General features: G+C 38.1%; 1 protein-coding gene and 1 non-coding gene across 4 annotated transcripts in view; one reads left to right on the forward strand and one right to left on the reverse strand.

Annotated features, from left to right (window-relative positions):
• Positions 1-25416, reverse strand: part of UACA (uveal autoantigen with coiled-coil domains and ankyrin repeats) — a 98661-nt gene that overhangs the window by 62713 nt on the left and 10532 nt on the right. The window contains exon 3 of one of the 3 annotated variants that reach the window (XM_084979566.1): positions 12866-12962. The exons of the other annotated variants lie outside the window; for them this stretch is intronic. The gene's annotated coding sequence lies outside the window, so the exon portion shown is untranslated. The remainder of the gene's footprint in view (positions 1-12865; positions 12963-25416) is intronic. 3 annotated transcript variants of the gene reach the window in all.
• LOC146406886 (small nucleolar RNA SNORA70) lies at positions 12415-12549 on the forward strand. The gene has a single exon (XR_014832287.1). It is a non-coding gene; the product is annotated as a small nucleolar RNA SNORA70 (small nucleolar RNA).

A 25416-nucleotide genomic window follows, 5' to 3' on the forward strand; every position in this document is an offset into this window, starting at 1 on the left:
GATCAGTTTACCTTTTGGAAATGAGGTTGTGGCAAAAACAAAACTAAGGTTGCAAACCTGAAAAATTAACTTTTATTGTTAATAATAAATACTTTATACACACTCCACAGTCCTCAATTATAATCAAAAAATAATTTTTTTACCAACCTGATTTTTCATATAAAGAGAAAGGAACTTAGAGAAGTTTAGTTACTTGCCAACATGAATTAGCTACCAATTGACAAAGTAAGAATTCAAATTCAAGATGATGTAATTCTAAACTTCAACTTTTTTCTATACCATGCTGTCAAAAAGAGGTACAGATTAGTAATCACTCCATAAAAGGAATAACTTGGTTTTATACTATTTCTCAATTCTACAAAATAGATGCAGGAGAAAATGGTATCATGAACTTAATTCTAAGACTGAATCTTATTAAATATATTATGCATAAAGAATTTTTCTTTTATACTCTAAAATGTTCTTATTAATATGACAACCAGCAGTCTAATACATTTTTTTTAATTTAGACTACAGTAATTCAGCATTTTAAAGATCCAGATAAGTGCTGGCCTAAATGTGTCAATATGAAAAATATTTCCCAAGCAAATTAATGATGCATTAAACTGACTGGTGATGCATTTTAGATTAAAAAGCAAACATTCTGGAGTTCCTGCTGTTGCTCAGCAGGTTAAGAATCCAACATAAGTTCTTTAAGGATGCAGGTTCAATCCCTGTCAGTGAATTAAGGATCCAGCATTGCTGCAAGTTGCAGCATAGATCGCAGATGTGGCTCAGGTCTAGTGTTGCTGTGGCTTTGGCACAGGCCTGCAACTGTAGCTCTGATTTGACCCCTAGTCTGGGTATTTCCATATGCCACAGGTGAGGCCCTAAAAAGAAAGAAAAAAATTTAAACACTTTATAAACTATTTAATAGTCCTTAAACTACCCATATAAACAATGTTATTTTTTATTACAATACATATTAATAATAGAAAAAATAGACAAGACTAATATATATTTTTTTAAAAGCAGAAAAGAAAACCTATCAAAATCACCATTAAAGGATAAAAAAACTTTATATTTTGTTACATATCCTTTCCAGACTCTTCAATACCTAGAAAGGCAATTTACTTTTATTTTTTTTTTATTTATTTAATTTTTTTTTGTCTTTTGTCTTTTTGTTGTTTTTGTTGTTGTTGTTGTTGCTATTTCTTGGGCCGCTCCCGCGGCATATGGAGGTTCCCAGGCTAGGGGTTGAATCGGAGCTGTAGCCACCGGCCTACACCAGAGCCACAGCAACGCGGGATCCGAGCCGCATCTGCAACCTACACCACAGCTCACGGCAACGCCGGATCGTTAACCCACTGAGCAAGGGCAGGGACCAAACCCACAACCTCATGGTTCCTAGTCGGATTCGTTAACCACTGCGCCACAACGGGAACTCCGGCAATTTACTTTTAAATCAAAATATACATATTACATTTTTTTTTTTTTTTTTTGCTTTTTAGGGTCACATATGCAGCATATGGAGGTTCCCAGGCTAGGGGTCGAATCGGAGCTACAGGTGCCAGCCTACACCACAGCCACAGCAACTCCAGATCCGAGTTGCGTCTGCGATCTACACTACTCCTCACAGCAACGCCAGATCCTTAACCCACTGAGCAAGGCCAGAGATCGAACACGCAACTTCATTGTTACTAGTCAAATTCATTTCTTCTGCGCCATGGCGGGAACTCCTACACATTACATTTAAATGATTATCCTTAGTATGAGTTCAATAGAATTGCTTATGAATGAATATTTCTAACTAGGAGAATTCCAAAGTGTATTGGAATATCAATCTTTCTGGCTCCCTCTGCTGGACACTAAGAAATTAGAATTAAATTCAGTTTGAAAACTGAGAAGCACTAATGTCTCATTACTAAAAATATCTTTAAGAACTTAACTGAATGTATAATTTGGCCAGAAAATGTAAATGGGTCTATATTTGAGTGTGCTCCTATTAGCCAACTGGAATTTGACAGCAGAAAACCCTGGACTGAATGCCCAGTGAGTTTCCCAGCTTGATTACTTAATTTGCTAACAACCTTGGTCAAATTATTTATTCCTTCTGAGGATCAGTTTCCTCATCTTTTAATGAAGCTAATATCAACCACCTCATTAATTATAAGAATCAGAGTTTACAAAATAAGTACAAAATAAATGGCAGTTAAGTATTAATGCTACCATTACCACCAGCAGCAGCAGGAAGGTGCTGACTTGTGGTGGACAGCATAACTATAAAAGAATTACCATACAACTATCAAATTCAAATATACTAACTTTTAAAATGTAAACTTACTGTAATTACACTTTTAATAATGTCCTACTGCTCTCAAAATCAAAATGCTTGGAGTTCCCTGGTGGCTCAGCCAGTTAAGGATCGGGTGTTGTCACGGCAGTTGCTTGGGTCACTGCTGTGGCACAGGTTTGATCCCTGGCCCAGTAATCTCCGCAAGCCATGGGCATGGCCAAAAAAAATAAAATAAAAATCCTTAACACGATCTCTACAATTCTTTAAGGTCTGGTCCCTACTGACCTCTGAAGTGTAATCTTAAAGCTGGATACTCTCTCCCCAGCCCACCAATCTCTTCTCACAGTGAAGTTCTTCAAAAGTAGTGAGCTCCTTGGAATTCCCATAGAGACACAGAAGAAAAGAATCTGACTAGGAACCATGATGTTGCGGGTTCGATCCCTGGCCTCACTCAGTGGTTTAAGGATCTGGTGTTGCCATCTGCAGGTTACAGACACTGCTCGGATCTGGCGTTGTTGTGGCTATGACGTAGGCCAGCATCAACAGCTCCAATTGGACCCCCAGCCTGGGAACCTCGATATGCCAAGGGTACAGCCCTAAAAAAAGACAAAAGACAAAAAAATAAATAAATAAAAGTAGCGAGTTCCCCTACAGAGTACCTGAGAACAGTGTCCCTCCTCTATGCAACTCAATAATAACCCATTATTTTAAGATCTCAGCTCAACTTTTGCAGAGACACTTTCTGTGACTTCCCAGGTCAAGTCAGGCCTTCCTTATTTTTTTTTCTTTATTACTCAATGAATTTATTACATTTATAGTTGTACAATGATCATCACAATCCAATTTTATAGGATTTCCATCCCACACCCCCAGCGCATCCCCCCACCCCTCAACTTGTCTCCTTTGGAAACCATAAGTTTTTCAAAGTCTGTGAGTCAGTATCTGCTCTGCAAAGAAGTTCAGTCTGTCCTTTTTTCAGATTCCACATGTCAGTGACAGCATTTGATGTTGGTGTCTCATTGTCAGACTGACTTGACTTAGCATGATAATTTCTAGGTTCATCCATGTTGCTAAAAATGTGGGTATTTCGTTCCTTTTAATGGCTGAGTAATATTCCATTGTGTATATGTACTTCTTTGACATTTAGGTTGTTTCCATGTCTTGGCTATTGTCAATAGTGCTGTAATGAACAGTGGAGTACATGTGTCTTTTCAACTCATGGTTTTCTCTGGATAGATGCCCAGGAGTGGGATTGCTGGATCAAATGGTAGTTTTATGTTTAGTTTTCTGAGGAATCTCCATACTGTTTCCCACAGTGGTTGCACCAATTTACAATCCCACCAACAGTGTAATAGGGTTCCTTTTTCTCCAGTGTAATGCGGGCCTACACCACAGCCACAAACACACCAGATATCTGAGCTGTGTCTGCAACCTACACCACAACTCATGGCAATATCGGATCCTCAACCCACTGAGCAAGGCCAGGGATCAAACCCGCAATCTCATGGTTCCTAGTTGGGTCCCTTAACCACTGCACCATGACGGAAACTCCCCTGTTTGTAGATTTTTTGATGATGGCCATTCTGGCTGGTGTAAGGTGGTACCTCAGAGTGGTTTTGATTTGCATCTCTCTAATAATGAGTGATGTTGAACATCTTTTCATGTGTTGTTTGGCCATGTGTATGTCTTCTTTGGAGAACTGTCTGTTTAGATCTTCTGCCCATTTTTTGATGGGGTTGTTTGTTTTTTTGGTATGGAGCTGCAGAAGTTGTTTATAAATTTTGGAGATGAATCCCTTGTCATTTGATTCACTTGCAAAGATTTTCTCCCATTCTGTGGGTTGTCTTTTCGTTTTGTTTAGGGTTTCCTTTGCTGTGCATAAATTTTTAAGTCACATTTGTTTATTTTTATTTTTGGGTTTTTTTTTTTTTTTTTTTTTTTTTTTTGTCAATACTCTAAGACGTGGATCTGAGAAGATGTTGCTGTCAGTTATGTCAGAGAGTGTTTGGCCTATGTTTTCCTCTAAGAGTTTTATAGTATCTGGTCTTACATCTAGGTCTTTAATCCATTTGGAGTTTATTTTTGTGTCTGGTGTTAGGGAGTTTTCTAATTTCATTCTTTTTCCATGTGACTGTCCAGTTTTCCCAGCACCACTTATTGAACAAGCTGTCTTTTCTCCATTGTATATTCATGCCTCCTTTGTCATAGATTAGTTGGCTGTAGGTGCGTGGGTTTAATTCTGGACTTTCTAACCTGTTCCACTGATCTATATGTCTGTCTTTGTGCCAGTACCATGCGGTTTTGATGATTGTTCCTTTGTAGTATAGTCTGAAGTGCGGGAGCCTGATTCCTCCATTTCCATTTTTCTTTTTCAGGATGTCTTTGGCTATTCTGGGTCTTTTGTGCTTCGAAACAAACTTTAAAATATTTTGTTTGAGTTCTGTGAAAAATCTCCTTGGTAATTTGATAGGGATTGCATTGAATCTGTAGATTGCCTTAGGTAGTATAGTCATTTTGATAATATTAACTCTTACAATCCACGAGCATGGTATATCTTTCCATCTATTTGTGTCATCTTTTGATTTCTTTCATCAGTGTCTTATAGTTTTCAGGGTACAGGTCTTTTGTCTCTTTAGGTAGGTTTACTCCTAGGTATTTTGGATGTGATGGTAAATGGGATTGCTTGCCTAATTTCTCTTTCTGACCTTTCATTGTTAGTATATAGAAATGCAGTCAATTTCTGTGTATTAATTTTGCATCCTGCGACTTTGCCAAATTCGTGGATGAGCTCTAACAGTTTTCTGGTAGAGCCTTTAGGATTCTCTAGGTATAGTATCACGTCATCTGCAAACAGTGATAGTATTACCTCTTCCACTCCAATTTAGATTCCTTTTTTTTTTCTTTTATTTCTCTGATTGCTGTGGCTAGGACGTCCAAAACTATGTTAACAGTAGTGGCGAAAGCAGACATCCTTATCTTGTTCCTGATCTCAGGGGGAATTCTTTCAGCTTTTCACCACTGAGAATGATGTTCACTGTGGGTTTGTCATATATGGCCTTTATATGTTGAGGCAGGTTCACTTTATGCCCATTTTCAGAAGGTTTTCTATCAGAAGTGGGTATTGGATTTTGTCAAAGGCTTTTTCTGCGTCTATTGAGAGGATCATATGGTTTTTATTCTTCAGTTTGTTAATGTGGGGTATCACACTGATGCATTTGCGGATACTGAAGAACCCTTGCATCCCTGGGATAAATCCCACTTGATCATGATGTACAATCCTTTTAATGTATTGTTGGATTTGGTTTGCTGGTATTTTGTTGAGGATTTCTGCATCTATGTTCAACAGTGAAATTGGCCAGTAGTTTTCCTTTTTTGTGGTATTTTTGTCTGGTTTTGGTATCAGGATGATGGTGGCCTCATAAAATGTGTTTGGGAGTGTCCCTTCCTCTGCAATTTTTTGGAATAGTTTCAGAAGGATAGGTGATAGCTCTTCCCTGAATGTTTGATAGAATTCTCCTGTGAAGCCATCTGGTCCTGGACTTTTGTTTGTTGGAAGTTTTGTAATCACAGTTTCAATTTCAGTACTTGTGATTGGTCTGATCATCTTTTCTATTTCATCTTGGTTTAGTTGTGGAAGATTGTACTTTTCTAAGAATTTCTTCTAGGTTTTCCATTTTATTGGCATATAGTTGCATATTTAGTCTCTTATGATCCTTTGTATTTCTGTGATGTCTGTTGTTACTTCTCCTTTTTCATTTCTAATTTTATTGATTTGAGTCCTATCTCTTTTTTTCTTGATAAGTCTGGCTAAGGGTTTACCAATTTTGTTGATCTTTTCAAAGAACCAGCTTTTCACTTCATGAATCTTTTTTATGGTTTTCTTTGTTTCTATTTCATTGATTTCTACTCTGATCTTTTATGATTTCTGTCCTTCTAACTTTAGGTCTTGTCTATTGATCTCTTTCTAGCTGCTTTAGATGTAAAGTTAGCTTGTTTATTTGAGATTTTTCTTGCTTCCTGAGGTGGACATCTTTGCTATAAACTTTCCTCTTAGAATGGCTTTTGCTGAATCCCATAGGTTTTGGAGTGTCGTATCTTTGTTGTCATTTGCTTCAAGGTATTTTTTAATTTCCTCTTTGATTTCTTCGGTGATCCATTGGTTGTTTAGTAGCATGTTGTTGAGTCTCCATGTGTTTGTGTTTTTTGCAGTTTTTTTTTTCTTGTTGTTGATTTCCAGTCGTATAGCGTTGTGGTCGAAAAACATGCTTGCTATGATTTCAATTTTCTTACAGTTACCAAGGTTGGATTTGTAGCCCAGGATGTGATCAATCTTAGAGAATGGTCCATGTGCACTTGAGAAGAATGTGTATTCTGTTGCTTTTGGATGGAATGTCCCATAAATATCTATTAGGTCCATCTGGTCTAATGCTTCATTAAGGGCCTGTGTTTCCTTATTGATTTTCTGTGTGGATGATCTGTCCATTGCTGTAAGTAGGGTGTTAAAGTCCCCCACTATTATTGTGTTATTGTCGATTTATCCTTTTAAGGTTGTTAGCCACTGCCTTATACATTGTGGTGAACCTATGTTGGGTGTGTAGATATTTAAAATTGCTGTATCTTCTTCTTGGATTGATCCTTTGATCATTAGGTAGGGACCTTCCTTGTCCCTTAAAATATTCTTCATTTTAAAGTCTATTTTGTCTGATATGAGTATTGCCACTCCAGCTTTCTTTTGATTCCCATTTGCATGGAATATTTTCTTCCACCCTCTCACTTTCAATTTGTATGTGTCCTAGAAGTGAAGTGGGTCTCTTGAAGCCAGCATATAGATGGATCTTGTTTTTGTATCCATTCAGCCAGCCTGTGTCTTTTGGTTGGGGCATTTAATCCACTAACATTTAAGGTAATTATTGATATGTATTTTCTTATTGCCATTTTATTAATTACTTTGGATTTTTTGTTGATGTTGCTCTTATTTCTTCCCTTCTTCTTTTGTTCTCTTCTCTTGTGGTTTGATGACTATCTTTAGTGTAATATTTGATTTTTCTTATTTGTTTGTGTATCAATTGAAGATTTTTGGTTTGCAGTTATTCTGAAGGTTTAATATAAGAGTCTATATATATATATACACATATGTGTGTGTGTGTGTGTGTGTGTGTGTATACATGAGATTGTTTTAAGTTGTTGGTCTCTTAATTGCAAGTGCATCTCCAGTGTCCTGCATATGTACCCTCCTCTTCTTACGATTTCTGACTTTGGTGGCATAATTGTGCATGGGTGATTTAGTGTCTTTACTGTATATATACCTTTGCTGGTAAGCCCTGTCATTTGTGGTATTTTTGTTTCTGGTTGAGGCCTTTTCTGTCTAGAGAAATTCCTTTAGTATTTGTTGTAAAGCTGGTTTAGTGTTGCTGAATTCTCTTAGCTTTTGCTTATCTGTGAAGCTTTTGATTTCCCCTTCAAATCTGAATGACAGCCTTGCTGGGTAAAGTAATCTTGGTTGCAGGTTTTTTCCTTTCATCACGTTAAGTATATCATGCCACTCCCTTCTGGCCTGCAGAGTTTCTGCTGAAAAATCTGCTGATAACCTTATCGGGGTTCCCTTGTATGTTATTTATTTCTTTTCTCTGGCTGCTTTCAATATTTTTTCTCTTTGTCTTTAATTTTGGTTAGTTTGATTAATATGTGTCTTGAGGTGTTCCTCCTTGGGTTTACTTTATATGGTACTTGTTGCACTTCCTGGATTTGAATGAGTGGTTCCTTTCCCATGTTAGGGAAGTTTTCAGCTATTATCTCTTCAAATATTTTTTCTGTCCATTTCTCTCTCTCTTCTCCTTCTGGCACCCCCATAATATGGATGTTGGTAAGTTTAACATTGTCCCAGAGTTCTCTGAGACTCTCTTCATTTGTTTTCAATCTTTTTTCTCTTTTCTGTTCCACATCCATGATTTCCACTAATCTGTCCTCTCCACCTCACTTATTCATTCTTCTGCCTCCTGTATTCTGCTGTTGGCTGCTTCTAATGAATTTTTTATTTCAGTTATTGTATTTTGCATCTCTTCTTGCTTAAGTTTTATATCTTGCATCTCTTTGCTCAGCGTTTCCTGCAAATTATCCATCTTTGCCTCCAGTTTATTCCCAATGTCTTGCATCATCTGCAGCATCAACAGTCTAAAGTCTTTTTCCTGGAGGCTGAGAATCTCCTGATCACTGAGCAGTTTTTCTTAGGTTTTTTCTTTCTCCCTTATCTAATTATGACTCTTGCCTTTTCAAGGCCTTCCTTATTATATATTCTGATATACCTCTCCTTCACAGAGCTTATTACACAGAGCTATATAGCTTTATATTTAAGTATGTTAACACTGTAACACTGTCTTCCCCCATTTGTCTGTCTACAAGCTCCTGAAGAGTAGGTAGTACACCATATCCTCAGAACCCAGCCACTTGACTGCAAAGAGTAGCACTTAAGTATCTGTTGAGAGACTGAATAAACTTAAATTAACAAATACTGAAATCAAAAGAATTCTTTCTAAATCTGACTACTTCAGATTAAGAGGTGGTCATATGCATGTAAAATAACATTATGAATATTTTGCTTTGTATTGCTTCTGAGGCAGGCTGTCATTCATAAAGTCTGAGAGATAATAATAATACGGAAATATCCTTAACACACACACTCACAGAAAAATTGTGCCTTTCAAAGAGAAGAATTTTTTAAGAGCACAGAAACCTAAACATATGATAGCACTTTAACACTTCTGATTTAAATTTTTTAAAAAATTTAATATATGTATGGCCTGGTTTGTAACAAATATTCAACTGAAAATCTATCTTGAAATTGAGTCTTTTACGCCATACTACAGAGTTTTACTTTTCAAGGAAATCTGTGTTTAGTGATTTGGTAGAGCTGGTAATAACCAGTTAAAAGGTGTGCTTCATGTGCTTCTTTCAGAAGTGCATATACTACACTATTTTAAACCAAAACATACCTCCAACTGCCTTCAATAGTGTGAACTTTTTACAGATTTAACTCCTTCCTTACATAGTAAGCATTCCCAAGTATATAGTAAATTTGAGCCCCAAACTGATATTCTTCTATTCATTTATACCAAGTCAGAAAACAGATATTGAAAGATCCAATCAAAAAAAGCAACAAGGTGTGAAACACATCCCTCAAATTCAAATCTTATTTGATAGATTTTTGTCATAATTTGATGACTTTAGCAAATCTTCTGGCTCCGAAACTGCAATTGTTTTTTCTCCACAAACTCCATTATGCTGTACACAAAAATCTAAAAATTAACCAAGAGTTGGCAGCTATGGAATGCAGGATTAGAAAAGACTTGAGGAGTTCCCCTCATGGTTCAGTGGCAACAAATCCAACTAGTATCCATGAGGACTCGAGTTCAATCCCTGGCCTCAATCAGTACATTAAGGATCCAGCCTTGCCCCGAGCTGTGTAGTCAGAGTCCTGGCTTAGATCCCACATTGCCGTGGCTGTGGTATAGGCCAACAGCTACAACTCTGATTTGACCCCTAGCCTATGCCTTGAGGGCAGCCCTAAAAAAAAAAAAAAAAAAAGCCAAAAAAAATTAACATTTATGTTTCTAAAACTGGTAAAAATATTATTTAACAAAGCACAATATTGATCATTTTTTTCTCCTTTTATTACATAAACAATTACTGATAACAGTTGGAAAATACACATTATCAGGAGTTCCTACTGTGGCTCAGCAGTTAACGAACCCGACTAGCATCCATGAGGACACAGGTTCAATCCCTGGCCTCGCTCATTGGGTTCAAGACCCAGCATTGCTGTGAGCTGGGTGTAGGTCACAGACATGGCTCAGATCCAGCATTGCTGTGGCTCTCGTGTAGGCTGGTGGCTACAGCTCTGATTTGACCCCTAGCCTGGGAACTTCCATATGCTGTGGGTGCAGCCCTAGAACAACAAAAAATGAAAGAAAGAAAGAGAGAGAGAAAGAAAGAAAGAAAGAAAGAAAGAAAGAAAGAAAGAAAGAAAGAAAGAAGGAAGGAAGGAAGGAAGGAAGGAAGGAAGGAAGGAAGGAGAAGGGAAGGAAAAAAGAAGAAAATACAGGTGATCAAAACAAATAGATTACCTTAAAATTCTGATATCGCAACACATAGAAATACTATGAAGAGGAGTTGCCTTGGCACAGTAGGTTAAGGACCTGGTGCTGTCACTGCAGCAGCTCAGGTTGTTACAATGGCACAGGTTTGATCCCTGGCCCAGGAACTTCCACATGCCAAGGGTGCAGCCATTAAAAAAAAAAGAAAGAGAGAGAGAGAAAGAGAGAAAAAGAAAGAAAGACAGACAGACAGACCAACCTCTGGTCAATTAATCTTTGACAAAGGAGGTAAGAACATAAAATGGGGAAAAGACAGTCTTTTCAGCAAGTATTGCTGGGAAACCTGGACAGCTGCACACAAAGCAATGAAACTAGAACACACCCTCACACCGTGCACAAAAATAAACTCAAAATGGCTGAAAGACTTAAATATAAAATTCCTGGAAGAGAACATAGGCAAAACATTCTCTGACATCAACCTCATGAATATTTTCTCAGGTCATTCTCCCAAGGCCACAGAAATAAGAGCAAAAATAAACCAATGGTACCTAATCAAACAGACAAGCTTTTCACAGCAAAGGAAATCAAAAAGAAAACAAAAAGGCAATTTACAGAATGGGAGAAAATAGTTTCAAATGATGCAACAGACAAGGGCTTAAACTCTAAACTATACAATTTATACAACGCAACAGCAAAAAAGCCAATGACCCAACGGAAAAATGGGCAAAAGACCTGAACAGACATTTCTCCAAGGAAGATATATAGATGGCCAATAAGCACGTGAAAAAATGCTCAACATCCCTGATTATTAAAGAAATGCAAATCAAAACTACCATGGAGATACCACCTCACACCAGTAAGAATGGCCATTATTATTAAGTCCAAAAATAATAAATTCTGGAGGTGGTGTGGAGAAAAGGGAACCCTCCTGCACTGTTGCACTGAATGTAAGCTGGTACAACCACTATGGAGAACAGGATGGAGGTACCTTAGAAAACTATACATAGAACTAACTACCATATGACCCAGCAATCCCACTCTTGGGCATATATCCGGACAAAACTTTCCTTAAAAAAGATTTATGTGTCAAAAAAATATACATAAAATAAAATTGTATCTTTAAAAAAATAAAAAAATAAAAAAAAAGATACATGCACCCATATGTTCATTGCAGTACTATTCATAATTTCCAAGACATGGAAACAAGCCAAATGTCCATCAACAGATGATTGGATTAGGAAGATGTGGTATATATACACAATGGAATACTACTCAGCCATAAAAAAAAACAAAATAATGCCATTTGCAGCAACATGGATGCAACTAGAGACTCTCATACTGAGTGAAGCAAGTCAGACAGAGAAAGACAAATACCATATGATATCACATATCTGGAATCTAATACATGGCACAAATGAACCTTTCCACAGAAAAGAAAATCATGGGCTTAGGGAATAGACTTGCGGTTGCCAAGGGGGAGGGGGAGGGAGTGGGATGGATGGGGTGCTTGGGGTTAACAGATGCAGACTATTGCCTTTGGAATGAATTAGCAACGCGATCCTGCTATGTAGCACTGGGAACTATATCTGGTCACTTATGATGGAGCATGATAATGTGAGAAAAAAGAATGTATACATGTATGTGTAACTGGGTCACCATGCTGTACAATAGAAAATTGACAGAACACCACTGTAAACCAGCTAAAATGGAAAAAAATAAAAATCAGTATATTAAAAAAAAAGAAAGAAAAGGAGAAAGAGTAGAGAGAGGGAGAGAGGGAGAAAGAGAGAGAGAGAGGAAGGAAGGAAAGAAGGAAGGAAGGAGGGAAGGAAGGAAGGAAGGAAAGAAAATGAAGTACTATAAAACTGGTTCCATTTTAAATAGGAATTTTTTTTATGAACTTTAATGCCCACAGAGCAGATAAATTTATATTGGCAACCTATTTATAAATTATTTGAAATACTTCATCATTCTAGAAATATTTTAATTCCTAATACACTTTTCATTTGTCTTGCTCAGATTAAATTGGCTAAAATGTAAATAATTGATTTGCAGCCAATTAAACTGACCGTGCTCTTTTCCCCATGGGAGCCCAGTGTGCAATGGCTGCAAACAGCGGCCTCCTCGGTAGTGTATGCAGCCTGTTGCCTGTATAGGTTGCCCTAAGGGACCTTGGAGACAGCCCTTTTCAGTGGACATTCATGACTGGCATGCTGTCCCCAATCCAGGCTCCAGACAGGTATGCGTGGTGCCTTTGGAAAGCCCCAAGGTATTGTGGCCAGGGTCCACAATGGCCAAGTCAAAATGTCCATCTGCACCAAGCTGCGGAACAAGGAGCATGTGATTGAGGCACTGTGCAGGGCCAAGTTCAAGTTCCCTGGCCACCAGAAGATCCACATCTCTAAGAATTGGGGATTTACTAAGTTCAATGCAGATGAATTTGAAAACTTGGTGGCAGAAAAGCGGCTTATCCTGGATGACTGTGGGGTCAAATACATACCTAATCGCAGCCCCCTGGACAAATGGTGGGCCCTGAATTCATGAGAGCCTTGGTGGTGTTGTCCCTTCCTTAATGCTGAACAATAAGTCATGCTTTCCTGTCAAAATTAATTAATTAATTTAATTTATGTAAATAATTGAGAAAATATTCTCAAAAACTAAAAACTCCATATATACATAAGGTAGTATTGTTTAAGATTTTATAATTGCCTGAAACTGCCTTAGAACTTCCACTTGATAGTGACAGCTCTCTCAGATGGTGGTTTTCAAATCTTTTTAATTTCAGAAATTTTCTTCAAAGAAGCTCTGAAATGAACCAAGAAGAGGAGTTCTCTTTGAAGGTAGGGTTCCTTTACTGGCTGTATTCTTTCTTTTGTCCCCACACCAGCTAAGACACTTCATAGGGCTGCTCAGCAGAAGGCAGTCCACCTGCATCAAAATGACCTGGTGCCTGTGTTTACTCAACATGCAGAATGACACCACTTCAAATCTAAATTCATCCCTTCAAGTGTGGTCCAGGAATATGTTTGAGAACCCTATATTCCTGTACCTCTTAAACACAGGAAACTGTTTTTAAGAGTTTAATGAAGAAGTTGGTGTATATTATTCCAAATAAAAAAAATTATCCACTAGCCAAACTAGAATTATACTAATAGGCTGTTCTCCAGCTTGAATTTTTCACATAACAAATATATTTTAGACATCTTGACATGTCTCATATATGTAAATAGGGAGAATTTTCACAATCAAAATGATCATTTCTAAAGATTTACAATTTTCTATAATCAGAGAAAACAAAGTTTTTAAAAAGGAATAAATAACAAGTGGCCCAGTTTTGTTTTTTTCATTATTTTAAGTACTTTGATTTTAGAATTTAATGTTGGGGACTATAATACTAATATTTGTACTGGAAAATGTCTTTAGAGAAAAAGAGTTTGGGGTTTGGAAGCTAATTGGAAGATTTCAAAATCGGTTAGTTTATTTTTTATTTTTTTTTATTTTTTATATATATATTATTTCTACTGCACAGCATGGTGTCACAGTTACACATACATGTATACATTCTCTTTTCACACATTATGTATCCCATCATATTGACTAGACAGAGTTCCCAGAGCTACACAGCAGGATCCCATTGCTATTACAGTTTTCATGTTTTGGAAATACCTTAAAAGCAATTTTGATTTTTCACATATCTTACATCAGTCAAGTAGCTGTATATGAAGCTGGCATGAATAAATAGTCTTCAAATTAATTAGTATGTTTTAAGTATTGCTTTTATAGTCAAATTCCTATTTATAGCAAAGTATTCTAAAATCATATTTTACTATACAATTGGAATTTGAATATTTTGTATTGATTTTTTTAAAAATGCTCATATTCAAGAGCTTTCAAATAATACTATTTGTACTTGAGAAATGATGGGCCTCAGTTAAAGTTCAATCCCTTTATTATCATCTTAACCGAGGATTGTAGTTATGTGTATTGCAGTGATTATTCTTTTTTTTTTTTTTTTCTCGGCTTTTTAGGGCCACATCTGAGGCATATGGAGGTTCCCAGGCTAGGAGTCCAATTGGAGCTACAACTGCCAGCCTACACCACAACCACGGCAACGTCAGATCCAAGCCGTGTCTGTGACCTACATCACAGCTCTTGGCAATGCCGGATCCTTAACACACTGAGCAAGGCCAGGGATGGAAGCCTCAACCTCATGGTTTCTAGTTGGATTCGTTTCTGCTGCACCATGACAGGAATTCCTGCAGTGATTACTCTAATCAGAGTTAACAAATGCTTATGCACAGACCCTCTTGGCTGACAGTGGCAGCGTTCATGACTTTGCTAATGGCAGGGCAGACACTGTATGTAGTAAGAGTTTCAGTTTACTGGTTTTCAAATATTGCCTAGTGATACTCTCAGGTATTGTTTTCTCCATCTTATTTTTCTGAATTTCAAGGATGTGGAAAATGTTTGATGATGAGTAGATCTGAAATCCAGAAGAGCTGTGGTGCTTTAAAATAATTGCTATTCTGAGTTGACAGACAAATTTTAATAGGTGGCTATCAGGGCTCCGAGTGTGAGTGTCTGGAAGATTTTCTGTCCCTTTTGAGTGTAGCAGGACTGTATTTGGGAAATATTCTGATACTGTGAACAAATTAAAAAGAGTACGATATTTCATTCAGTCTTATAAAAGTATACATTAAAGAGAGAAAAAAAAAACTGCGTTGTTTCTCCTGAAGTCAAAATCTTAAATTTTATGTTGAATTCTTTCTAATAAGTTTATTCGGTTTTAGATTTCCACAGTACTTTTCCTATATTTAAAAACATGTGCTAGAAGTTCCCATTGTGGCTCAGCAGGTTAAGGACCCAACACAGTCTCTGCAAAGAAGAGGATTCCATCCCTGGCCTCACTCAGTAGGTTAAGGATCCAGTGTTGTTGCAAAGCTGCTGCACAGGTCGCAGGTATGGCTCGGAACTGGTGTTGCCGTGGCTGTGGTATAGGCCTCAGCTGCAGTTCCAACTCAACCCCTAGGCTGGGAACTTCCATATGCCACAGGTGCGGCTGTACAAAGAAAAAATAAATAAATAAATAAATACACAAGCTAAATCTACTTACTTATATGTATTTATACAATATAATTACTTTGTTAAATATGAGATGGTTGGCTTTTTTTTTTTTTGAAGGAGTATCTTTTTTTACGTCAACCACAGCTTTCTACTTAAAATGAAAGAATTTTTTTTAAAAAAAGAACAACATCAGGCACAGCACTTACACAGAAGCTAAGCCACTTTCAGAGGTTCATTCCTACAAATAATTTGCTTAGATTTTTCCAATGGTATAGATATGGCACAGCCTCACACATTCTTTAATTTGTTATTCCCTTCTCACCTTTCTCTGGGAATTATCCTTAAGTTTTTGGAGAAAGATGAGTTTTTAAATAGACCCATGAGTATATTATTTTAAATGGCTAATTTTTAAAACATGTCATTATTTCTTAAGTGAGAGTGTATATAAAATGCAAAAGTAAATTTTTTAATTGCTTACAAAAATTAATTTATATTAGTTAATGGCAATAAAAACTATTACAGCTTATTTTTTTTTTCAGTTTCTTCATCATGGACCATTATAAAAATCTACTAATTAGCTTCCTTCCCTCCTACCCTTGTTTCCCCACTACAGTTTATTCTCTATGTATTCTCTATATATTCTCAAAATATTTGTTTAAATATAATTCAGATCATGCCACTCCTTTGCTTAAAAACCTCTAGTAGTTAGTATTTTTGTCATAAATATTTAACCTAAGAATAGTAACTAGGGAGCAATCAAACAAACCCAAATTGTGAGATGTCCTGTAAAAAAAAATAATAATAAAAAATAAAAACAAACAACAAATTAGCCTACTGGACTCAGATTGAGATCTGAACACAATCCAAAACCTTACCCATACATGATCCAAACCCTCAAGAGACCACTAATAAAATTTCCTTCCACTTTCTCCCCTTTGCTTACTTCACTCTAAACTTGATGGCCTACCTATTTTTAAATTATGAAGACAACAAGCCTTAACAAGACTTCTACCTAGAATTATTTATAATTCTAGGATAATTAATAAAAACAATAATTCTGCCTAGAATTCCACTCCCTCCAAAAAGCATTACTCTATCATAATGTTATCAGTTTTCTATTGTTGCAAAACCAAACACAGAAATTTAAAATAGCTACTATTTATTCACATAACCAATAAGGGCTTAATTTTCAACATACACAGAGAGTTCATACAATTCAATTTAAAAAAATGGGAAAATGAGCAGAAGACCTAAACAGACATTTCTCCAATGAAGGCATACCAATGGCCAACAGGTACATGAAAAGATACTCATCATCGCTAATTATTAGAGAAATGCAAATAAAAACTACAATGAGGTACCACCTCACACCAGTCAGAATGACCATCTAATGATGGTCATTTGTAGACTTTATAATTAAAGTCTACAAATAATAAATGCTAAAGAGAGTGTAAAGTCAACCCTCTTACATTGTTGGTGGGAATGTAAACTGGTGCAGTCACTATTGAAAACAGTATAGAGATTCCTCAAAAAATTAAACATAGAGTTGCCATGTGATCAACAATCCCATTTCTGGGCATATACCTAGACAAAACTATAATTCAAAAAGATACATGCACCCCTGTGTTCATTACGGCACTATTCAAAATAGACAAGTTATGGAGAGTTCCCATCGTGGCACAGTGGTTAACGAATCTGACTAGGAACCATGAGGTTGTGGGTTTGATCCCTGGCCTTGCTCAGTGGGATAAGGATCTGGCGTTGCCGTGAGCTGTGGTGTAGGTCGCAGACGTGGCTCGGATCCCACGTTGCTGTGGCTCTGGTGTAGGCCACCGCAGCTCCGATTACACCCCTAGCCTGGGAACCTCTATATGCTGCGGGAGCAGCCCTAGAAAAGGCAAAAAGACCAAACAAACAAATAAACAAAATAGTCAAGTTATGGAAACAACTTAAATGTCCATTCCAGATGAATGGATAAAGAAGATACACACACACATACACACGTATATGTACACACAGTGGAATATTAGCCATTAAAAAGAATGAAATGCCTTTTGTAGCACATAGATAGATCGAGAGATTATTACGTTAATTGAAGTCAGAAAGAGGAAGACAAATACCATGGGATATCACTTACATGTGGAATCGAAAATATGACACAGATCAACATACCTACAAAAAAGAAACAGACTTACAAATATAGAGAACAGACTTGTGGTTGCCAAGGTGTATAGAGGGTGGGGAGGGAAGTATTGGACGTTTGGGATTATTATAGGCAAACTATTATTTAGAGGGTAGATAAACAAGGTCCTACTGACTAGCACAGAGAACTATATTCAATATCCTGAAATAAACCATAATGGAAAAAATACAAAAAAGAAAAAAACAGCTACCCTGTACTATTATTCTTGAGTCTACAGATCAACAGTTCTGCTAGGCGAGACTGAGTAATCTCGCCTCTGCATGTGTCTATAGTCAAATGGCCAGAATGGCTAGAGACTGGTCAGTCTAGGACAGCCTCTTTCATACCTGGTGATTGGCAAGCTGTCAGCTGAGCCAGGAGGCTAGCCAGGCAAGCATGGGCTTGTTCACAAGAAGAGAGCAGAAGCATGAAAGACCATTTGAGACTTGGCTCAACATCATTTCCAATATATTCTATTTTCCAAAGAAAGGCACAAATATAACCTACATTCAAGAAGCAGGGAAATAACAAGTCATATTGGAAAGACTATGGATACAGGGAAGGGTGGAGAATGGGGCCATTTTGTAATCAATGTATCACTGATTACATCATTGATTTGTAACCAATGTATGCATGCCATACATACAACAAGAGCACTATTTTAAAATACTGGTACATCTAAGATGGTGGAGGAGGGGAATGAAAAATACAATGGATGATATAAACTATACTTTTTATGAATCCTATAAAGCACTGATTTACAACCTTGGCACTACTGAAATTTTGTGCCAGGTAAGTCTTTGCTGTGGAAGGTCTGCTGTCCTGTGCACTGTAAGATGTTTAGCAGCATCCCCTTGCATCTACCAACTAGTTGTCGATAGTACACCCCCAAATTGTAATAACCAAAAAATGTCTCCAGACATTGCCAAATAACCCCTAGAGGGAAAAAAAAAAAATCACTCCTAGATGTAAACCACTGCTACAAAGGGATGAATTAAGGTAAAGAGAACTTGGTTTTATTCCTATCAATGTAAACTAATTTTACTTTAAAAGGCCATTCAAATGATTCTAAAATGCAAACTTTACTTATAGATATGTAAGACGTATACCAAATTCTTAGCAGTTTTCAATCGGGTATAAATGTGTGATAGCATTGGCCAAGTAAAGTCATATTTACAACAACCAATCTAAAGATCCTCATTCTGGATTCTCTGGGTAAAAAATAATAGTTTCTCCTTTAGAGAAAATAAAAGAAAATGGGATTACTCAGATATACACCAGTGAGCAAGCTGGGACCAGGTTAGGGGGGTGAAGTACTTAGGGCACCAAATTTAAGGATTTGCTCTCAGGGCCAGGCCATGAGCCAAAATATGAGGCAAGCACCTGCTGATGTAATCTCATCTCCAGTCCAGCAGGAATTGCACTTAACAGCAGGAAACAGCACCCTGATTTCCACATCCCCAAAGTTTCTCCTATGCTAAGCCTTGGCACTTACTCATCACCTCTGTGACCTCTCAAAGAATCAGAGGGCCTGCCTAACAGCTAGTCTGACGGTACCAAACAAGGAACCAGAGAACCCAGCAGAAAGTCACCCACATAAATATAACTGGAACATTTAAGATTTGAAAGTATGAAGGTTGGAAAGAGGGGCATTCCAGGAACTCCAAAACTGTCCTTTATAAAGTTGGCTTTGTGTTTAAAAGTGGTTTATAATTTTTAAGCACGTATATTCACACTTTCAACGGAAATGTTAGCATTTTCAACATCTTTTCCCAATTACTGCTGTTTAACTGAATCAACATTATCACTCGGGAATGCTGAAAAGCAAACACCTTATGATTAGCGATGTTGGTTTTAATAAATCAGTTTCATGCAAAAACTAACTATAGGATAGGGTTTCATCTTCACCATGCAATACTGTTCTTTCCCTCCTCAATGTTAGCAAGAAGCAGACACAGGAAGTTTATCCTATAGGTCAGAATCAACAGGGAGTTCCTGTCGTGGCGCAGTGGTTAACGAATCCAACTAGGAACCATGAGGTTGCGGGTTCGGTCCCTGGCCTTGCTCAGTGGGTTAATGATCCGGCGTTGCCGTGAGCTGTGGTGTAGGTCGCAGATGCGGCTCGGGTCCCGAGTTGCTGTGGCCCTGGCATAGGCTGGTGGTTACAGCTCCGATTCGACCCCAGCCTGGGAACCTTCCATGTGCCGCGGGAGCGGCCCAAGAAATGGCAAAAAGACAAAAAAAAAAAAAAAGAATCAACAACAAAACTCCTACATGACAGCCTCATTGCATTAAATGAGACACTTCATTTGTCTTAGGAGTACACCCAAACACACCACCACACCCAGAAGTGTTTGTCAAGGGTCCTAAGTGTAGTTCCTTCCTCCTTTGTGACTCAACCTTTCCAACGCCATCAAAACAGTTCAAGAGCAGGAATGTAATTAGATCTAAGCAATTAGGAAAACTGCTGTTCCATTTCCTCAACTGTGTATAGAAAGAGCTCTGATAAAGCTTAACTCACATGACCCTTTGCAATATAGCTCTTTATTAAGGCTAAATCACTTCAAGTGGCTTGGAGACAAATAATAATTGGCAAAAAGCCTTTCACATCTTTATTTTAAAGGCCATATATAAGGTGTTTTGTTTTGTTTTGTTTTGCTTTTTAAGGCCACACCCTCAGCTTATGGAGGTTCCCAGGCTAGGGCTCTAATCAGAGCTACAGCTGCTGGCCTACGCCACAGCCACAGCACCTTCAGATCCGAGCCATGACTGTGACCTACACCACAGCTCACAGCAACGCCAGATCCTTAACCCACTGAGCAAAGCCTGGGATCGAACCCACAACCTCATGGTTCCTAGTGGGATTCCTTTCCACTGAGCCATGATGGGAACTCCCACACAAAGCAATTTAAATCTACCTTTCCAATGGCCCATGTCTTGACCTCTACACAGAATCTCAAAACTGTGCAGGCCTGTTCTTCTTCCCCAACACAGGGCAGCAAAAGCTATTTCCTTAGCAAATTAGTGATGTGGTAAATATTAAGGAACACAGGGTTTTAGTTTATTACCTAAAGATTCTTGCTACCAATTATCCTAATTATATATATTCAATAATTAATCAAAGGGAAAACACTCAGAAGTTTTTCACATGTAACATCTGCCAGCAAAAGTCTTCCTGGTCTGTGAACTTGCAAGTTCCCAGCAATAAATTCCCAAATAAAATTAAGTTCTTAGTTTTACATAAATAAGTTTATTAAAATTGTATTAATATAAATCTATTTTAATTATAAAAATTAACATCATACAAATAAATGGAAAATTAAAATTTCATAATCCATTAACTATGACCTTCATAAATCCCCTGCTGTTGTCCTTCCATGTGAATTTTTTTATGACTATTATCAGGTTGTACGTACATTTTTTTTTTTTTTTTTGTCTTTTGTCTTTTTAGGGCCACCCCCGCGGCATGTGGAGGTTCCCAGGCAAGGGGCTAAATCAAAGCTGTAGCTGCTGGCCTATGCCACAGCCACAGCAACACAGTATTCGAGCCATATCTGCGACCTACACCACAACTCACGGCAACACCAGATCCTTAACCCACTGAGTGAGGCCAGGGATCAAACCAGCAATGTCATGGTTCCTAGTCAGATTCATTAACCACTAAGCCACGATGGGACTTCCCTGTACCTACATTTTTTATTCTGATTTTTTTCATTTATAAGAAGAGCTCCACTTCTTCCACAGAATTTGTTCATACGATTGCAAAATAGTCTTGCATTTTCTATTGCTGTATTAAAAATTACCACAAACATAGAGGCTTAAAAAATGATGCATAAATAGATGAGTTCACAGTTTTGCAGGTCAAAAGTCCAGATGGGGTCTACTGAGTTCTTTGTTTTGGGTCTCTTGAGGCCAAAATCAAGGTGACAGCCAGGCTGAGTTCACATCCAGGAAGAATTTGCTTCCAGGCTCATTCAGGTTATTGGTAGAGTTCCATTCCCTTGGAGCTCCCATGGTGGCTCAGTGGTTAATGAATCTGACTAGGAACCATGAGGTTGAGGGTTCGATCCCTGGCCTCGCTCAGTAGGTTAAGGATCCAGTGTTGCCGTGAGCTGTGGTATGGTTTGCAGATGTGGCTCGGATGCCGAGTTGCTGTGGCTTTGATGTAGGCCAGCAGCTACAGCTCCAATTCGACCCCTAGCCTGGGAACCTCCATATGCTGCAGAAGCAGCCCAAGAAATGGCAAAAAGACAAAAAAAAAAAAAAGAATTCCATTCCCTAGAGCTATAGAACTGAGTTCCCTGTTTTGGTGGCTGTCAGTTTAGAGCCTCCACGCTCCTCAAGGCCTCTCGCACTCTTCACGGGGACCTGTCCATCCTCAAGCCATCAACAACGTAGAAAGTCCTTCTTGCCCTTCAAATCTCTCTGCCTTCCCATTCTGCTGAGAGCCAGAGAAAAATCTGTTTTTAAATTCTCATGTGATTAGAGTAGGTCCACTGGACAATCTTTTTTGTTTAACTCAAAGTCCAGTGATTAGTGACCTAAAATTACATCTGCAAAATCTTGCTTGCCATGTAACATAATCATGGGTATATTAGTTCATCAAATTTAAGATCCTGGAGATGGGGGGGCGGGAATAAGGGAAGGTCATTTTTAGAATTCTGCCCACACATCTCTATTCCAACAGAAAATGTATTTTTAACTGCGGATTCCAGTTAAAAAGCTTAAAGGTCATTTAGCTATCGAAATAGAAAACTTTAGGTCCTTTCCAATCCTAAAATGCCAAAACAAACAAACAAACAAAAAAGTAATGTTTAAACATATTAAAACTTGGAAAGAAAATAAAATTATATGAATTTAAAAATCAGTTAAATCAAAAAGGAAGCTGAACTTTCCCATAGTTTAAAAAAAAAAAAAAAAGATATAGAAGCCAAGTTTTTACAAAACTGTTACCTTTTGGGGTCAATTTTCTAGTTACACCAAAAAGGCAAAGCGTGAGTGTGGAAATAAAGGTTAGTGCCAAATCTTAATGCCTAGGAAAACCAGTAAGGAAAGAACTCTGAAACCAATGACAGTTTCTATAGTACAAAGCTGCAGTTTAAAAGAGTAGAGGACGTAAATGGGCCATATATGAAAACCTAGCTCACAGACAGGCTATTTCATGCGAAGTTCATTAAGGAACTAAGACCGAGGACACAACCCAGGGATCAGGCTGGCAGGGCCTCTCAGAGGGATTCTGCCAACTGACTTTGGTATAAGATAGTCCCCATGCCCATCACACAAATCTAGAAATAAATAAATAAATGTAAAGGGAAGGGAAAGAAGAAGGGAGGAAGGAAGGAGAAAGAAGGGAGGGAGAGGGGGAAGAAGGGAGAGAGGAAGGGAAGAAGGAAGGAATCCAAACCAATTTGGCATACAGAAAGTGCTAAATAAATATCTGCTGAATGAAAGCACAATGTGATAGACCATAAATACGTCTGTTAGCCTTCAGGAACTTCACTCCTCTGGAGAGAGAAGAGAACTCTTTTTCTAAATCTCAGCTACTATAGGTTAAACACTACCAACAGTCTGCCAATAGGCTGACAAGGTGGAGTAGTGGAGAGCAAGGGGGCTAGAGAGCAGTTCCAGGAGCAACAGAAGAAAATTAGGGTAGACAATAAAAGTGTTAAGGGAAACAAAAAAAAAAAAGTCTGACAAATACGAGTGGAACTGAAATTTTTAGTCTCAAAGTAACTATAATTTCTACAAGGGCAAATACACAAGTAGATCGTGTCCCTCAATAGAATTCCAAAGCAAAGACTTGTTCCCAGCAAAATAAACCAGATTCTGCCTATTTGTATTAACCAGTGGAAAGAGCACATTGATATCTATGAATGATACTATGGAAAAGAAGCTTATTCACTCATAAATATAAAATACTAAACCACAGCCTCAACTCTCTATCAAACACATGCAGGTAATGTCTTCCACAGCTGACAAAACACTCTAAATTGAGGGTTCTTATTCTCCTATGCTTATAATGATTATACGCAGAGCAAGTTAAGCTTTCAAAAGTATTTTCACATGACATCAACAGAACTTTCAGCTTTTGCCCAAATGACTAGGAATCAGTGCACTTGAAAATGCTAAGTTGCTAGCACCATAAAAGATGGAGACAGCATTCTCCCCTCCAGCCTTTAAAGTGGTATTGCCTCCAGTTTAGGACTGCACCTCCCCCACACTGCATCAGGCCCAGGGCTCTCAGTGGGACTTGCTCAGGGCTAGTAGGCAGGGACTCTGACCACTTGCCTGTTGACTATGTGACTCCAAGTCATAACTTCTCCGAGTCTCAAGTGACCCATGTTTCTCTAATGTGTGCCCTCCTTTCCATCCCTTCCACCATTGCCTATACTACTGTAGCAGACTCAGACAATTTGCCCACCTCCAAGCTAGACCCTCAACTCCATCTGAACACAACTGCCACAGTAATCCATCTAATAAAACAGACTTCGTCACATGATTCGCCACTTCTGGATACAAAGGACAAAGTCCAACACTCTTACAACATGGCACATTTTAAGCTATTCCAAGACTGAGCCCCAGTCTCTCCTCCTGATTCCCCCTCAATCCCCTATTATTCTAGGATCCACCAAAGCTGAGCTGACAATCCAACTGCCCCTTCCCCTAACTCTGATATTTCTCCTCTATTTACTTTTTTTTTTTCCTCTTTTTTTTTCTTGCTGTTCCCTCTGAAAGGAATTTCTTCCCTTCCTGGATCATTCCTACCTACTTTTTGTAAGCTTCAGATTAAGAGGCTCATCCTGCAGACTAGTGGTTGCTAGGGGTGAAAGGGGTGAGGCAAAGGAGAGGTGGGAAACAACTGCTTAATGAGTACAGGGTTTCCTTCTAGGGTGATGAAAAAGTTTTAGATCTAGACAGAGATGTTTACATAATACTGTGACTATACTATATGCCACTAAATTGTTCACTTTAAAATGATTAATTTTATGTTATGTGATTCTCACTCCAATCCAAACAAAAACCAGCAGCAGTACACCCTGCAAAAAAACCTTCACTGACTCCTGAGCCCCATCCTGCATCAGCACCTTGTACATTCCTCTAGCACAGCAGTTATTACTTATACAGAGCTTCCACACAATATTTTGAGCCTCTTTATCTTCCTCATCGTCTCACTCCCCAGTGTTTAGCCTAGGACCTCAAGAAATATTTTTTTAATAAATAAAAAATAGAGACACCACTTATCTCCCTTGGGGTAGAAGCCTTGGGCAGATGATCTTTCGAAGATCTATGTTATATAAAAGCCTATGAGAGCATGGATTAATTGGAAAGAAAAAGTATTAGGAAAACATTGCTGTTCATCTAGTTATAAAGGACAAAACTAGAATGACCTCCGGTGAGATTTTTCAGTGAGAAATAATAAGAACATTTACTGAGTTAGCAATAATTATTAACCCCATTTTCCAAAAAAGGAAACAAATATATTGAAGTAACCTGCCCAAGGTCATACAGCTAGTTACTGGGAGCAGCAAGATCCAAGCCCAAGTCGTCCAGACTGTCGAACCTGAGCCTTCACACTGCCCCTTCACACTGCCCAGATTGCCTTTTCTAAGGCTGAGAAAACACTCCATTTTCCACCTTTATCTATTTACCCGCTGCCATGAATGTTGCCTTACTTTTTTTTTTTGTCTTTTTGCCTTTTCTAGGGCCGCTTCCTGCAGCATATGGAGGTTCCCAGGCTAGAGGTCGAATCGGAGCCATAGCCATCGGCCTACACCACAGCCACAGCAACAGGGGATCCGAGCTGC

Source organism: Sus scrofa, chromosome 1 (genome assembly GCF_054392235.1).
Source record: "Sus scrofa isolate SSC_HxYL_T2T_F1_AM1 chromosome 1, Sscrofa_HxYL_maternal_Yorkshire_Landrace_v2.0, whole genome shotgun sequence".
NCBI lineage: Eukaryota > Metazoa > Chordata > Mammalia > Artiodactyla > Suidae > Sus > Sus scrofa.